Source organism: Silene latifolia, chromosome 9, assembly GCF_048544455.1.
Source record: "Silene latifolia isolate original U9 population chromosome 9, ASM4854445v1, whole genome shotgun sequence".
NCBI classification, from domain to species: domain Eukaryota; kingdom Viridiplantae; phylum Streptophyta; class Magnoliopsida; order Caryophyllales; family Caryophyllaceae; genus Silene; species Silene latifolia.
The window spans coordinates 119866037-119882548 of record NC_133534.1 but is presented as its reverse complement, the minus strand read 5'-3'; the positions used below and the strand labels follow the sequence as shown (position 1 = coordinate 119882548).

The 16512-nt window shown below is 39.6% G+C and overlaps 2 non-coding genes across 2 annotated transcripts; one reads left to right on the top strand and one right to left on the bottom strand.

Annotated features, from left to right (window-relative positions):
• Positions 1-1124: 1124 nt before the first annotated feature.
• LOC141603940 (small nucleolar RNA R71) lies at positions 1125-1231 on the bottom strand. Its single transcript, XR_012525774.1, has one exon. It is a non-coding gene; the product is annotated as a small nucleolar RNA R71 (small nucleolar RNA).
• A 14577-nt stretch (positions 1232-15808) lies between these two features.
• On the top strand, positions 15809-15915 carry LOC141603647 (small nucleolar RNA R71). The gene has a single exon (XR_012525507.1). It is a non-coding gene; the product is annotated as a small nucleolar RNA R71 (small nucleolar RNA).
• The last annotated feature ends 597 nt before the right edge of the window (positions 15916-16512 follow it).

The following is a 16512-nucleotide window of genomic DNA, read 5'->3' as shown; positions in this document are numbered from 1 at the left end:
AGACTTTTTAGTCACTTTTCAGGACGAAAGTTAGTATTAGTGATATTAGGGACCTGTAGCGGGATCGAAAGATGCTACCTGTAAGAATGGACCGAGAGGACTTCTTATTTTCCCGTCTCATGTGTTTGTTTTAGACCTACCTAGTACATTGCCGCCGAAACTATAGTGAACCGAACATCTTAGCACCCTTTTAATATTTGTTTTCATCTTTTAGTTTAGTTTACTTTTCATTTGTTGCCATTAGTTATAGAACAAATCAAATCAAACCCCCACATTTGTTACCTTGGACTTAAATTAGACAACTAATAATTGCATCGCCTCCCTGTGGTTCGACCCTGTTACCACTAGCTTCTGTTAGTTTTAATAGGTATTATAAATATTATCTTTGGTGCACACAACGACGGGCATCAAATTTTGGCGCCTTGCCGGGGAGGCAATTGTTTAAAATTTTTAGTTGTTTTTATTTTTAGTCTTTCTATTAGTTTATGGGACATCTGTTCCTTAAACTATTCTCATATTCTACTTGGAGTTTCTTCTTATACGCAGGTCACAGGGTGGTGAATTACTACCGTTCAATCCTGAGATTGAGAAGACTTTGCGTGAGTTGAGACGATCATCTAGAGTATTGTCGACAGAGGAAGAGCTAAGTACTCTGTCTAGTTACTACGAGAACGAGCTTTTTGAGGAGGATCCACCTTCGTCACCTATTTCTACTTCTTCAGCTAAGACCATCACATCTCCAGACATGGCTGAAGAAGCAAGTATAGCCAGTCACTCGAGCCGACAAATGAGAATCTCTATAAGGGATTCGCATTACCGGGACGGACGAAAAATTCGAGCCGAAACCGTCCTATATCAACTTGGTTGAGAGAAACCAATTTGGGGGAGCTGCAAATGAAGATGCAGCTAAGCATATGGAGACTTTCATTGATTATTGTTGTTCCATACCCCCACCAACCGGTGTGACCCAGGACCAGGTGAAGGAGACCATGTTCATATTCTCTCTTCGTGACGCTGCAAGGGAGTGGTACAGAGACCTGGATCGAGCTGCTAACGGGATCACTGATTGGAAGTCGCTGGCCCTGGCATTCTACAAGAAATATTTATCTGCCTCGAAGACAAATGCCATTAGAGCTCAGATCACGAGCTTTAAACAGGGTCCTGATGAAAATTTTCATGAGGCATGGGTCCATTTCAAGAAGCTAGTGCGAACTATTCCGCACCATGGGTTTGAGAAGTGGAGCCTATGCAATCAATTTTATAATGGGCTTTATGACGATCAGAGGGCTATCCTGGATGCGGCAGCAAATGGTAGATTCCAGGAGAATGTTGGAGAGACTAAGGGGTGGAAAATTATTGATGATTTGGCCACCCATAAAGCTGAGTATGGGAATTCCAGGGGAAATCAAAGGAGATGTGCTGGATCCCCTTCTGTAGCTGCATTAGAGGCTCTCACGGCGAGATTTGATAAGTACGAGTTGAGAGGAGCTTCAAAAGGAGGGATCTATCATGTGAATGCTGTTTCAGACGGTCTTTTCGTCTGCAAGAGATGTGGAGGAGAAGGACATGTTTCGACAAACCGCAAAGATTTCCTATGAGTCTTGTGCTGCCTTTCAACATTATAGGCAGACAAACACCTATTTTGAGCCGAATGTCCATCCTAACTTGAGGTGGAGTAGCCAAGATGTCCTAAGTCCGACTCCACCTCCACAGCAGCAGCAGCAGCAGAATTATGTGCCCCCTCATAAGCAGCAGCAGCCATATCAAAAGCCTCCGTATGTTCCACAGCAGCAGCAGCAGTCCCAAGGTTCCGAATTTGCCGAGTTGAAAAATTTGTTGATGAAAGAGTCTCAAGCTAGAGAGGCCGGGATGAAAATGTTGGAGAGCCAAATTGCTCAATTGGCTAGCAAGAGTGCAACTCGAGCTCCGGGGCATTTACCGTCGCAGACGGATCAAAAGGAGACCCTTAATGCTATTACTTTGAGGAGTGGATCTACCGTTGATGGGCCCGCTATGGTCGAGGAAGCTACTAGAAAAGATGAGGCGGAACCAAGCAAGAAGAAGGCAGTGGCGAATAATAGCAAGAAAAAGACGATCACCAGGTATGTCAGTCGATCGACTGACATACCCAGTCGATCGACCAGTCCGCGAAGTGAAACAGCTTCTGGTCCTGTAGAAGTCAGTCGATCAACTGACCAACAGGGTCGATCGACTGACATCGCTGCTGATGGTGAGTCTTTTCGTCCTCCAATGCCAAATAACTTGAGGGACCACTTGTTTCGGGGTACGACTACTCTGAAAATATTGAGGGAAGACCCAAATGCTGATGCGTCAGTTCCGGTTCCGAAATATGACCCGATGTCGATTAATGGTTCATTTTTGAGACGGTCTGAAGAGGGTTCGAGCTTCAACAAGGAGATGGTAGTGGATTTTCAGCCTAAATCCACCGATGCCGGCATGAGAGACCTAGAGGAGAGGGCTAAGTTACTTCTTTCAGCCCCTTATCCAGAGAGATTGGTGCCGACGAAGGAACAAGTATCGTTTAACAAATTAAAAATGTTATTTGTAGCTTAAACGTACAAGTTCCTTTTATTGAGTTAGTCAATCAAGTGCCTGCTTACATGAAATTTATGAAGCAACTTTTATCTAAAAAGAAGTCACTTGAAACCGTGCAATCTGTCGCACTAACTGAGGAGTCATGTTCTTATTTGACCCACACTGCACCTCATAAGCTAGAAGACCCAGGTAGCTTTTCAGTCCTATGTAGTATTGGCACCTTTTCTATTGAGAAGGCCTTGTGTGACCTATGAGCCAGTATTAGTGTCATGCCCTTGAGTCTTGTTAGGAAGTTGAAATTGACTAGGTTTGCAGTCACAAACATGACAGTACAGATGGCTGATCGATCTGCGGTCCAGCCTACAGGAGTCTTAGAGGACATTCCTGTGCAAATAGGAAAGTTCTTTTTCCCTGTTGACTTCGTTGTACTAGATATGCCCGAGGATGCCCACATTCCTGTTATATTGGGTAGACCATTTCTGCACACTGCTGGTGCAGCTATAGATGTTGGTTCAGGGACTCTGACCTTCAAAGTGGGGAGGCACTCCATTGTCTTTGCCCAGACAGCTAAGAAGAAAGACCCCATGTGGCCAGTCACTTGTAATACGGTTTCTGAAAAGAAATCCTATTTTATGCTATGTGACATGCCTGTTTCTATGCCTGTTTCTGCTATAACACCTCCGCCCCAGATTGGGAGCAAATTGGAGGAAGATTTTTCTGATTTGGATGTTGCAGGAGCTGGTTTGGGGAAGGAAGAGCCGCATGTTGCTCCAGCTGTGAAGGAGCCAATCGTTCAAAGAGGCGGTCTAGGATGTCTTAGCTATGGCACTGATGAGAAGCCTGATGATGAGCCAGTCAAAGTGACGGAATCCGATTTGGATTCTGATGAGCCGGACGAGGTCATTGATTGGGGAGATGCTGAATCCGTTGATCCGTTGAGTTCCGCGGATGTTGGAGTTGAGAAGAGTGCAGCTGAAGAGATGAGCACTGTAGAGGCTACTTCTTGTAGCCAGAAGCCGAGCAAGTGGGCCATCCCGTGGCCATTCTTGATCAACTACTAGTTGATTAAGACTTTTTCAAAAACCATTCATTTTATCGCTTTTGGACTTTTTATTGCTTTTGTGTGCGCGAGACTTCGCATTTTAATAAGTTTGCTTAGGATTTTATATGCTTTAGACTGTTACTTTGGGTTTTTGCGCAACTTTGGGCACGTTATTATGTGTATTTGCAGGTTTATAGACCTTGATAGCACAATTTATTAAGCTAATTCGAAGAAATCAGAAATTACAGCAGGTTTTTCAGTCGATCAACTGGCCTGTGTGGTCGATCGACTGAGCTACGACTTCCAGGAGCTTCTGTTCTTGTTCACATGGTCGATCGACTGGGTGATGTGGTCGATCGACCATGTCCGCTACTGTACTTGTTTTCGATCATTCCCCTGCTGAGTTTGGTCGATATGCGGAGTTGAGGGAGTCTTTTCTCCACTTTATTCTCCGACTCATTTCTGTTTTCTTCCGTTTCTTTATTTTACACATAATGTTGCGTTTCAATAATTGTTTTCTCGGTTTTATGCGCGGTACTTTTGTTTGTTCTTTTCGGTACTTATTGGTAGCATCATGCCATCGAAACCTCCTAGCTCACGCTGGTTTGGGGAGGTTTCCTTTTGCTGCGCTTAAAGTCTTGTGAGTTTCCGAGTTCTTACTTCATGTTTTGTTTGGTTAATTTAACGCAAATTCCCGTTTTCTTTTATTTCATTATATGATTTTGCACAATGGGGACATTATGCGATTTGGTTTGGGGAAGGGTTTTGCGTTGCATTTCATTTGCTTGCATTCACGTTTACATTATACAGAAAATTCAAAAAAATTGAAAATTGTTCCAAAACTTCAAAAAATTGCACGTTTATTTTAGCATTTAGGTCGAGTCGGAACGGTAGTATTTCTATGATGACATTGCATTTTCATCTGTTTTTGCCTAAGCCTTGCTTAATTGACACGTTATTAGTAGAATCACATATGCATATCTACGAGTTTTCGTTAATATCTTGCTGAACTTGAGACTTGACTTTGAATTTTGGCAAACTACTTTCATTTTCTGAGGTTTAGAGCCTATAACTGGTGTCATCTGTGACCGGTTTATTTAGGAATGTGAGTACTTACTCCTTATGAGACATGTTAAATAAACTTGCATAAATATGAACTTAATCTGCTGAATACCTGTATGCATTCGGTTCGTGGTTTGTTGACACATGTGGAAGAGGTCATCCTTTTATTCATTTTGTCCATAAGCTTCACACTGCCAGAAATAGCCTTTTTGTCCCGCTAACTACATCTTACTTTTAGCCTGCCCTTGTCAAGCTAGTAGTTTATGTTTTCGGGATTGTCACTTCTTTTTTGGTTGCAAATGCTCTTTTGAGATGATGTTGGGAAAATGAAAAAGAAAGGAAAGGAAGAAGAAAAAAAATATAGAATTGAAAAGAAATAAAAAAAAAGAAAGAGGAACGCATGTGTACTGTAGAGGACGGTCGATCGATTGGACTCATTAGTCGATCGACAGAAGCCCGAGAAAAGAAGTTTCCCATAATTCAAAGTCTTTATTAAATGGCGATTTTTGCTCCCATGTTCCATTCATATCTTATGGGGAGTTGATTATATCGGAGATTGTGAGATTTGTGTTTGCTATTAGCACCGTTTTGATTGGAATTTTGAGCAAGAAATTGGATGTTGTTATAATTTTGTTCCCTTAGTTACTAGCTTGGCTTTTAACTCTGTTTTTATCCAAATTTATCTTAGCCTCTTCTTAACCATACCTCACATATCCATATTTACCTAGGCATGTGTCATGGTCATTTGTTTGGTTGGAATGCATATGCACGGTTGTAGAGATCATTTTCATATTAGATTGCAGGCATGTTCTTATAGGTCGTAGTTAGGTGAGTGTCACTACAAAATGAATTCTTTCTATCTTTACATTATTCACCTGTGCTTATGTGTGATATGAGCGACCCGTGAGAGTCCGAATTGATAAGTCTCTACAGTTGACGGTTCAGCAGGTTTTTAACGACTTCGTAACTCGTTTGCATGATTCATATTGCTAATTGATTGTTAGTTGTTGCATTTAAATTGGTTTAGATTTTGCAGTTTGCATTTCGCTCTGAGTTTGAACTCGTTCCATTAGGTTTTAGGATCGAGTCTAGTTCTTGCTTGAGGACAAGCAAGGGTTTGGTTTGGGGAAGTTTGATGCGTGTCTTTTATATGATGTTTTACACCCTATTTTACACGCATTTCAGAGCTCAATTATGTAGTTTAAAGCTACTATTTGCCCCGTTTCGTCTACTTTCGTATTTTTATGTAATATTGCAGATTTATGCGGAAATGAGTAGATATTGAGCTAAATCCGTCCCCGAGTATCTTGCATTGCATTTGTCATGAAGTATTTACTCAAGGAACGAGCTTGGTGCGCATTTCGAGGCCTGAAAGACAACTTTACGAAGAATTTAGAAGCGGACTATCAGCTAAAGCAGTCGATCGACTGGCCTTCATGGTCGATCGACCAACGCACGACTTACAGGAGCTACTGTTCAGCATAGATCGGTCGATCGACCGGCTGCTATGGTCGATCGGCCATACCGTTAATTCTGACGTGAATTAATAGAACGAGATTTCCAAAGCCCATTGTATATTAGGTTTAGGAATAAGTGTTACGCGATATTCTATATAACGTAACCTAGGTTATTCAGAATAATCATCAAGTCTTTCATCATTAATAATTAGGGTTCTTAAAATTATTATTCTTTCATCAATAAAGTTTCTGTTTTACATTCGGTTTTGATCTTTCCTTTACAATTCCTCTATACGGTATTCTTCTGTCGCATTATTCAGTTTTATTTCTTTCATTCGTAGTGTAGAATTGCTAGGTTAGATCTCCCGGCAGCCAAATTATTGTTTTATGTTAATTGTTCATTTAATTAATTTAAGTATGAATTCGAATGTTTTAATTGTTAAGTTTATTGCTGTTATTATTTCTAGTATGAGTAGATAAATACCTTATGCTAGGATGTAGGGAATCTGTAGAAGTAGGCCGCATTAGAATAGTAGACCCGAATCGCGCCTTGGTCGATCGACTGGCCTGCCTGGTCGATCGACCGACCACATGAGATCACCTTCGTTTTAATTAATTTAATTGCTATGTTTGACGAATCGAGTGCACGCGACTAGTTAAATGCCTAGGATTTGACCGACCCAATAAAGATCGAAAGATAGGGAAGGGAGATAGCCTACCTAATTAAGACGACTAAATTAATAAGATCGAGAGATGAGTTAATTTAGCCTTTTTAGTCACTTTTCAGGACGGAAGTTAGTATTAGTGATATTAGGGACCTGTAGCGGGATCGAAAGATGCTACCTGTAAGAATGGACCGAGAGGACTTCTTATTTTCCCATCTCATGTGTTTGTTTTAGACCTACCTAGTACATTGTCGCCGAAACTATAGTGAACCGAACATCTTAGCACCCTTTTAATATTTGTTTTCATCTTTTAGTTTAGTTTACTTTTCATTTGTTGCCATTAGTTTACTTAAATTAGACAACTAATAATTGCATCGCCTCCCTGTGGTTCGACCCTGTTACCACTATCTTCTGTTAGTTTTAATAGGTATAATAAATATTATCTTTGGTGCACACAACGACGGGCATCAATCCTAGTACAGTTTTTGTATTGTTTCGTCGTTTTTGGTTTAAACCCTAATTGAGTAATTTGGGGGTTTTGGGAGTATTTTGGTATTAGATGGTGATTGTATGATTGTATGATTGATAGGAGGTGATTTCGCAGTGGACCATTTCTGATCTGCTATTGTGACGATTGTGGTGATTTCATTCCCACGTAGGGTTTCCTACTCAGTTATTGTTTACATGTATATTAGATGGTTGATTGGTTATTGATGGTTGGTTGATGTCATTTATCTATATTGTATTGAATAGGTAATTGTTGATGTTGTAGTTGGTTGTTGTTGTTTGTCTATGATTCGCGAGGTGCGCCCTCAGCTGAGTCAAATCACTTGCAGGAGTGTCTTCACGCCCTTGATTCGCCCCATTGGGGTACCCGCCACAAGAGGGAATGTGTACATTAAGGAACATGGGTTTTCGCTCAGTAAAGATGAGCAGGGCTTAGGTGGGAACGGTTGCGGTCTCCCACTAGCGTAGTGGATTACTGATTGGTGATGTGACGGTGTTGGAGAATTGTGTCTATGTATTGTTTTTGTTTTATGTTATAGTGTGTATGCAGTAACTGACCCCGTTTAATTGTTTTAAAAACTTCGGTGATCCATTAGGGGATGGTGAGCAGTGATTGAGCTGGTATGATTTGGATGCGCGAGGGATTAGCCGGGCATGAGTCACCACGAGTCATCTAGGAGTCTTCCGCTGTTGTGACGAACATTTATTTACTTTAGTTGGTTGGGTTTTTGGAACAGTTGTATCGTACTTTGCAGTTTTGGGTTTGGCATGTAATCACTTTAAACTTATTTATTTAAAGTACGTTCTTTTATGGTCTATTTGATATACATTGCCTCGGGTAACCAAGATGGTAGCACTCTCATGCGTTAGGTGGTCTTGATAAGGAACCTTGGTGTGTGGTGGGTGTTACACGAACCCTAGAAAATCGAGCCAAAACAGACGCACACAACCACGAGAAACAGCCCCTGTTTTGCGATAAACTGAGCATGCGAACCAGGCCTGTTCTCGCCCCTTTTAGCACCTCTTAGGACCATCTTAGACCAAAAGTCTTTCCATATTCACAAAATTTGCAGTCTCACAATTCCGAAACTTTCAAAAACTCAAATTCTCATTATTGTTTAACCCTTCAACGACCTCACCAAAGACAGTCGCAAACAAGAACCCTATTTTCGAAAAACCGACTTTAAATGTCATACCTTCTATCAACTTAGCATATTTCGAAATGGATATCGACTCCAAGTCAGGCATCCTGTCTCATACATGTAATTTGAGGGTGAAACAACTCTTTTTACTAGTTCCATTTCTCTTCTTTTTTTTCGTTTTATGGCAAGTTTTAGCATCGTTCATTTGTTTCGCTATTTTCCCCTTTCCCCATGTTATGCCCCTCGTTTACCATCGTTAGCATATAAATTTAGTTATTAAATTGATGTAACTTAAGTTCGTTTGTTAATAGTCATGACGTAGCATCGATAGAAAGCATGTTAATGACTTGGCCAATTTGTAACAATAAACTCATGTTTTCGACATTTAAGACCGAGTATGACCAGCCCCTGTTCTTGCCCTCAAAACCACCATCTAACACCACCAGCTTCCACAACTCACACAACCACGATCTTCCTTAGACTTCAAACTACGACTGTATTAAATTTCAGACCTAGAGGAGCAATCTAACCTCTTCAAAAAACCATCGAAACAAGCCCTGGCTATGCGCATCAAACCAGTTTGACCACCCTTAGGATGACCATTGACCAGTTTGACCACACTTGCTACTGTTTTCGAAATGCTTAATATGGAATTTTATATCAATTTAACACCTCATTTGTATACTAACCATAACCGTGTGTTAATCTATCTTATGCTAAGCGTAAGCCTTTTTATCCCTCTCTTCGTTTGCGTTTTTATTTAAAATTAATTTGCTAAACCACTCGACGAGTTAATTGCACTAAATTGACATAAAACGTAATTCACATGTTAGGATCAAAAAGGGTGTTTTCACTTTTATACAACGATTATAGTCTTATCCGATTAGCCATCATAGTCCATTAGTAGAGGCCGTTATTAACAACGGGCGGGGGTGTGTATTTTGTTAAGGAACCTCACACCACGTACTTTCACATTAAGCTCAAATCTCTTTTCAAAATGGTTTCCAAATTTCCCTAAATTTGGTGGCGACTCCATTTTCAAAACCCCCCTGGATTATCAAATTCCCATTTCCACATTTTCGTGACTCTGGTAGGGACTGTGTAACTCGAAGAGGAAAATTATGACTAATAGGACTAACATTATGATCGTTTTTTGCATTCATACATTACCCATTTTGAGACGTTAGGAGGACCACCTCACCCATTAGATCGATTTCAATGGTAAGGAGGTGACGTCCACTATGCCTGATTTAAGTATCAAGATGGTACCGCAGAGGTCTTCAAGTATTCGCTCTAACCATATTGCACACTTCTGATTATGGGAGGCTTAACTTTCATTGACAAGGTGGATCATTGGCATATACCCCTTTAGAGGTCCGACCGAGACTTAGAAGAGTCTAGGCTCATGCACAATTAATTTGTGCATGCTTATATGCTACGCGATCGTCCTCCATGTCTTTTTCGAAAATCACAAATGTTTTCTAAAATCATTTCTTCGAAATAACAGTTTTCAAATCAAACATGTTTTCAACTCAGAATGCTGTCGAAATAGATATAAGTGTTTGACCAAAATGAGCCTTTTATAGGTGACATGCTGCCCATTTAAAATCTCATTTTCAATCATCCATTTTCAATCGATTCCAAAATGTTTTTCTCAACAAACCGTTCCCAAGCATAAAATATGTTTTGAGTCAAGTTTGGTCGTGTCATAGGTTCAAGAGAACCGTGTGTCTAGCCAATAAACAACCCTAGTGGGTTACCCAAGCCATCTCGTGGGTCCAAGTCAAGTATGTCGACCATTTGGTGAAAGTCAAACCAAAAAATGCCCCACTTAGGACACCTATGATGTTTTTTCACGAGGCACGAGCCAAGTTGGTCCAAGTACGGGTTAGTCACACCAAGTCTAGGCTAGGTCGAGTCTAAGCCAAGTCTTTGTGCGAGTCAAAACGTAAGTCGAACCTATTGTCGAGTCAAGTTTAAACCAAGTCTATGTCTAAGTCAGAACATGAGTCGAATCTGTTATCAAGTCGATGTCTATTTGGGTTTAAGACCATGTTGTTCGTTTCAGAGTCTAATCATGTCCAATCCAGTCCAGTCCATTTACATCCCGAGTTGTTAAGTAGAGTGAATCCTCTGTCTGTTTACGAGTAGCCTCGAAACCCTATCGATCTCTGTCAACCCGGGTCACATAGTTTCTTCCCAAGTCAAACCGAGTTGCAAAAGCGGGCCAACTTTCAAACCGAACATCTCAGTCGACTCTTGAAAAGAGAAAATTTCAAAACCGATGTTGACAATTACAAGTCGTAATTTGCGTTCGAGTCTTAGTCTGAGTCGAGTCTAAGATTTATTTTCCTACAACTATGTCTAACTCCTTTTCATATCAATGAAATTGATTCCATTTCTGTTTTCATTCCAATCAACAAATCAACTCAAAATGCACATCACATTCAAAGGCACCCCCTGGGTAAAAGTATATTCCGTTTTAAATGGTAGGGTACATTAGGATCCCATGTTTGCATCCTTTACCTATTCCATGTCTGGCGGTAGAAAACCTCCATAAAAACCAGTGCTATAAGACAAGATCTTAGATGATCCTATGACAAACTCAGACTTTTCCGTGTTTCTCATATCCATGACGAAAGGCAAGCCCATTCCCCACAAAATCATCCCATCTCGAAGAGAGAAAAGACCGACCTATGTAAGTACTGACCCAATCCATTGGTGAAGACCAAATTTTCAATGAGAAATCAATTATGACAAGCATCAGAACGTCAACGCAAAAGCCAAAAAGAAAAAAGAAAAAGCAAAAGGCAAAAAAAATAAGGCAAAAAAAAGCAAAAGGTAAAAAAAAAAAAAAAACAAACAAAAGAAAAAAAAAATATCAAAGTTGTAGAAGCCAAAAGTCAAAGATCATGCACTCATGATCAAGGCTCAAAAGGCAGAGCCAAAACGGTCAGCTAGCACCATCAACAAACTTTCTACAATTATACCCATAAGTCCTTCTTGAGACAGTAACAGGGAAATAGTAAGGAATTTTGAGGATTCATTAAGCTTGTGTCATTACACCCAAGCCTATATGGTCCAGACATGGAAATTTGAACCTACATCATTTTCCAACCCATTTGGACTCGGGTTTCATCAAACCCGAGACACCATTTCCAACCACATCAGCAGCCATAACCCATTGGCCTAAGCACTACAAAGCAAACCTCCAGAGTGATAGTTTACCATTCAAAACCCTTATTACCAAACTCCACACCCAAAGCATCCAAGCCTTTTACACCAACTCCAAACACACGATTTAATGGTACCTTGCAGGCTAGAACGGGATACAACACGATACCTTAGGTGAAACCTTTGGGTGTGTACGCACAAAAAACAAAAACACCAATTTTATGCACCTCATCGAACTACGTCGGATTTGATTTCGCTCCACGCAAATACGTAAGCAGTCCTTCAAAATAAGGCATTCAATCCACCCACCAACCACCTTTCATCTTGTCGATTTCTTATGGGTCTTACCTAAGTCCAAATTAAGCCACCTTCAACCGCGTCAGTCTTAGTATTCGATTTAGGCTAAGATGAGGATCTAGATTCAAATGAGTAATTGTCAGGTTTCATAATGAGCTTTATCTGACGGTGTTGGCAAAAATGTTCGACTTGATATGGTCCGCCTTCCATAAAAGACTCGCTTGGCAGTTATAATACCTTTCCACTTTTGATTCACGTCGTCTATCAATCGTCTTAGCTAAGTTTCCTGCAGACTTAGGAGTCTGTTCTAATTCGAGTCAACCTCGGTCAACTTCATATGTCAAGTACCCGAGTCATCAAGAGTCATCCGGTCTCTCGAATTTCAAATCATCCAAGTCAAATTTAATGTAGAAAATTCAAAATTCAAGCCTCATTTTAGTCAAATTCAAATCCTTCAACTTTCAAATTCAAAATTCAAACCTCATTTCAAATCAAATTCAAATCTTTCGATTTTCAAATTCAAATTTCAAGCAACTTTCAAATTCAAATCCAAGTCTTTTGAATTTCGATGATTTCAAAATAATCAACTTTTTTCAATAATACTAACTTTCGAAAAATCAAAATCAAAGTCAATCTTCAAATTTTCTATGTGATTTAACTATGTGATTTATTTTTACTTTCTATAGTACTATACTAGTTTGTTACAGGTACATTTGCAAAAGCAAAGCACCATTGCTAACAGGTTTGTACACCCGATACCATCACAAAGATATCAACAATCAACTGGGGGCTCTAAAACATTCCGTTTTAGAACCCATTTTCAATGGGGGCTCTGTGAGCCAAAAGAAGCAAATTAAATCCACAAGTTTATCACAGCTAGCCATCACCCGTAAGCAGCTCAAACATAACTCAGCTATGGGTTACGTCCGTTGAAGCAAATGGGTTCCATGAACAGCTCGACATACTGAGCTATGGATCACATTCTCTAAGAACCAGCAAGTCAGCGAACCTTCCAATAATTAACACCAGCAGGTCAGCGAACCTTCCAGCAATATGCACTACCAGGTCAGCGAACCTTCCAACAATAAGCACCAGCATGTCAGCGAACCTTCCATCAATAAGCATCAGCAGGTCTGCGAACCTTCCAAAAATAAGCACCAGCAGGTCAGCGAACCTTCCAACAATAAGCACCAGCAGGTTCGCGAACCTTCCAGCAATAAGCAAAAGCAGGTCGATAAGACCTTCGAACGATATGTCTCTTTTGGGATATTTCCGTTCACCATCAACCAGTAACCAGCAACTAGCACTAGCACCAGCACCAGCACCAGGCTTTGTTTTCAAATAGAAGGCTGAGCCACCCCAGCACACATGAAGCAGTCAGTTTGATATTAACTCGCTAGTAGCACATTCGAAAGTTTGAGGCGTCCAAAACCGTGTTTCAGGTATGATCTCTGCTTATGGCTGGCGAGCTTATACACACAAGTCTAATGGACAATAAACGACCCACGGAATCCTCAGGTCTTTGACTTTCGTCTTGTCCAAACCTTAGTTAATGTGGGGGCTCTGTAGATACCCGTATCCGTCACGATACTGGCATTTATAAGACTCCCGAAAAGCAAACGATGATTATAGGACGTTAATGTATGAGCGGGGTAAAATCCTACTGACGAGATCAATGGAGTTCGATTGATGATATAGATCAAATAAAAGTGTCTTTATTTTGGTTAATTTTTATAAGGTCTTTATATGTTTTATTTATTTAAAGTTAATTTAAAGTTTATTTAAAAAATAACTTCTCAAGAAATTGATTTTAAATAAAATGCATTTTTGACCTAATGATTTTTAATCAAATAATTTCTATTTTCGAGTTTTTATTTTGATTATTTATCGTTCATTTATTCGTTTTAAAATGCGTTTTCAAAACGATTAAAAGACGATTTTTAATCCGATTAAACCCAATTTTCTTCCACTCACCTAGCCTCCCATAGTCCCTGGTTCGAACGCCCTTACTAACAGCCCAAACCAGCCATTTTCGATCTCTAACCAGTCCACACGAAACAGCCCAACGCCGTTCGATTTCTCATCACCAAACCTGCTCCTTTTCAGCCAAAAACTCGCATCTACCAACTACACAAACCAAGACCCAACTACCCCCTATCCATGCCATATTCTCGTTAATTAACCCTCAGGAAAACCACTCTCCAAACCCTAGAAAAATCACGAAATCAGCAGCAACACCACCCGAGCCCAACTGTTACACCTCCTCTAAAACCCTACATTTGCACCCTAATTCTCTCCTATATATACCCCATTACCTACACCCTTGACAAAAGACATGAATATCTCCCATTATCACCTGAAAACCTTGCTTAGAACCCTAGAAAATCAAGCCAAAACGGACACACAAAACCACGAGAAAAAACCCCTGTTTTGCGATAAACAGAGCACGCGAACCAGGCATGTTCTCGTCCATTTTAGCACCTCTTCAAGGAGATCTTCGAGTACAGGTTACGTCATCATCCAAGCTTGATTAATCTTTAGACGGACTTCGTCTTTACATAATTCTTGAATGAATCTTGAACCGTTTGATCTTGATTGAAGGCTTGAACGTTTCATGCAGTTGTCATAATCTCCCTTGTTGCTTGTAATAGGTTAATTCTAAAATACTTAACAAACGATTATACACAACAAGTATATAAATTGTAAAGCACCTTGACATCATCAAAACATAAACATATAAGCTATATGGGTCAACAACCATATTGAGAGCTATGAGTAGCCATCTCTTCCCTTTTCACCCAAGTTTAGTTGTCATCAACTTCGGTGAACATACAATTTGACTGTGGGATTTATCTGTATACATCCCTTTATTTTTAAGGATTATAACGAATTATAAAGTGATGATTACGAGTCATAAAAATAAAATGCATAAACAAAACGTAAAGGATTAATAAATAACCTTCGGTCCTAGCTTTTATGGCCTATGAACAATATCGCAATGATATTCTCCTATCAGTTGCACCCAAGACGATATGAGAAATGCCCTTTGATTTTGCTAGAATCAATCCAAAAATTAACTGATTAATTTTTAGGTTTTTTTTTGTGTTTTTTTACGATGAGAGGTGGCAAGGTTGAGTTAGGGCAAAAATTAGGTTAGAATGAATTCACCCATCTCACCCTCTTAAACCGTGTATAAGGGTAGATTAGGGTGGATTTTTCATCCTCTAATTTCCGGCCCAATTACCGAAACAATAAGGAGTTTTAATTCCTTATTTTCGGTTTCCAAAAATGTAAAAATGTGTTAAATATAAATTGTCATCTAGTGAGGATCGAACCCATGACCTCTTGGTTTGAGTACCCTCACTATTACCACTATGACACATTCATCTTGTTGATATTAAATATAACCGATTACATTTAATTACGAATTAACAGATTAATTCGTCCAAGCTAACATTACATACATTTAATTAAATATAACTTATTATATTCAATTTACGAAATGACAGTTAATTCGTCTCAACTAATATTATTTAATCTTCATTAAATAATTGTCTCATCAACATATTGACTAACTGTTTAGTCATATAAGGAATCAATGTGATTATATTTCTATAACCACATCTCTCAAACACATCCTATAGGTGTTACCTTTAGGGACCAGTTGATCACCGCCATCTGTATGATAATAACGTCAAACTTTCTAGCAAGCCAACCGTTATTAGGTAATCGTTAATCAACTGATTAAAATACGAAGTATACCCTTGTGAACCTGTAAGAGATTTACAAATGTTATCACACTAATTTGTGGAGGAGACAAGCTCCAACATTGACCCCATGTTAAAAACATTTCTTGAATCTTCATTAAGTCCATTCCAAAATTGTTGAACTAGAAACCATTAACTAAGACCATGATGAGGACAAGACCGACAAATGGCCTTTAAACGCGCCCAAGCTTCATATAGTTATTCTTCATCTTTTTGCTTAATTCCCATGACTTGAGCTCTAGGCATGTTGGTCTTCTCCGGTGGGTAGAATTTATTATAGAAAGCTAAGGCTAGCTTTTTCCATGAATCAATGCCAAGAGTATCTTTGTCCAAGCTCTTAAGCCATTGCTTTGCGGCTCCTATAAATAAAAATGGAAAGAGTACCCATCGTATTTGATCTTGATTCACACCCGTTTGAGAGATAGCTTTACAATAATTACAAAAGGTTTCCATGTGAAGATATGGATCCTCACTTGCCATGCCCCAAATTGGCTTCTTTTAACCAATTGAATGAAAGCGGATTTTGCTATAAAGTTTCCCGTTAGTTGTGTGGGTGTAGGAGTACCATTCTGTAGACTTTCTTCGGTAGGTACGGACTATGATGATAATATTAGCATGGTTGGTAGATTTTGTGGGTGATTTTGAGGGTTAGATTGTGGGTTGGTTTGGGTTCCCTTCACTATGCCAAATATGCGCATTAACAACGAAAAAAACACAACATTTAATAATATATAATAACGGTACTAAGAGTACCGTTGTCAAACATTGGAGGAAACCTAGGCGCGAAACTTATTCATCGTTTTTACAACAGTTGTTAGAAGAACTGTTGTAAAAATTATGACA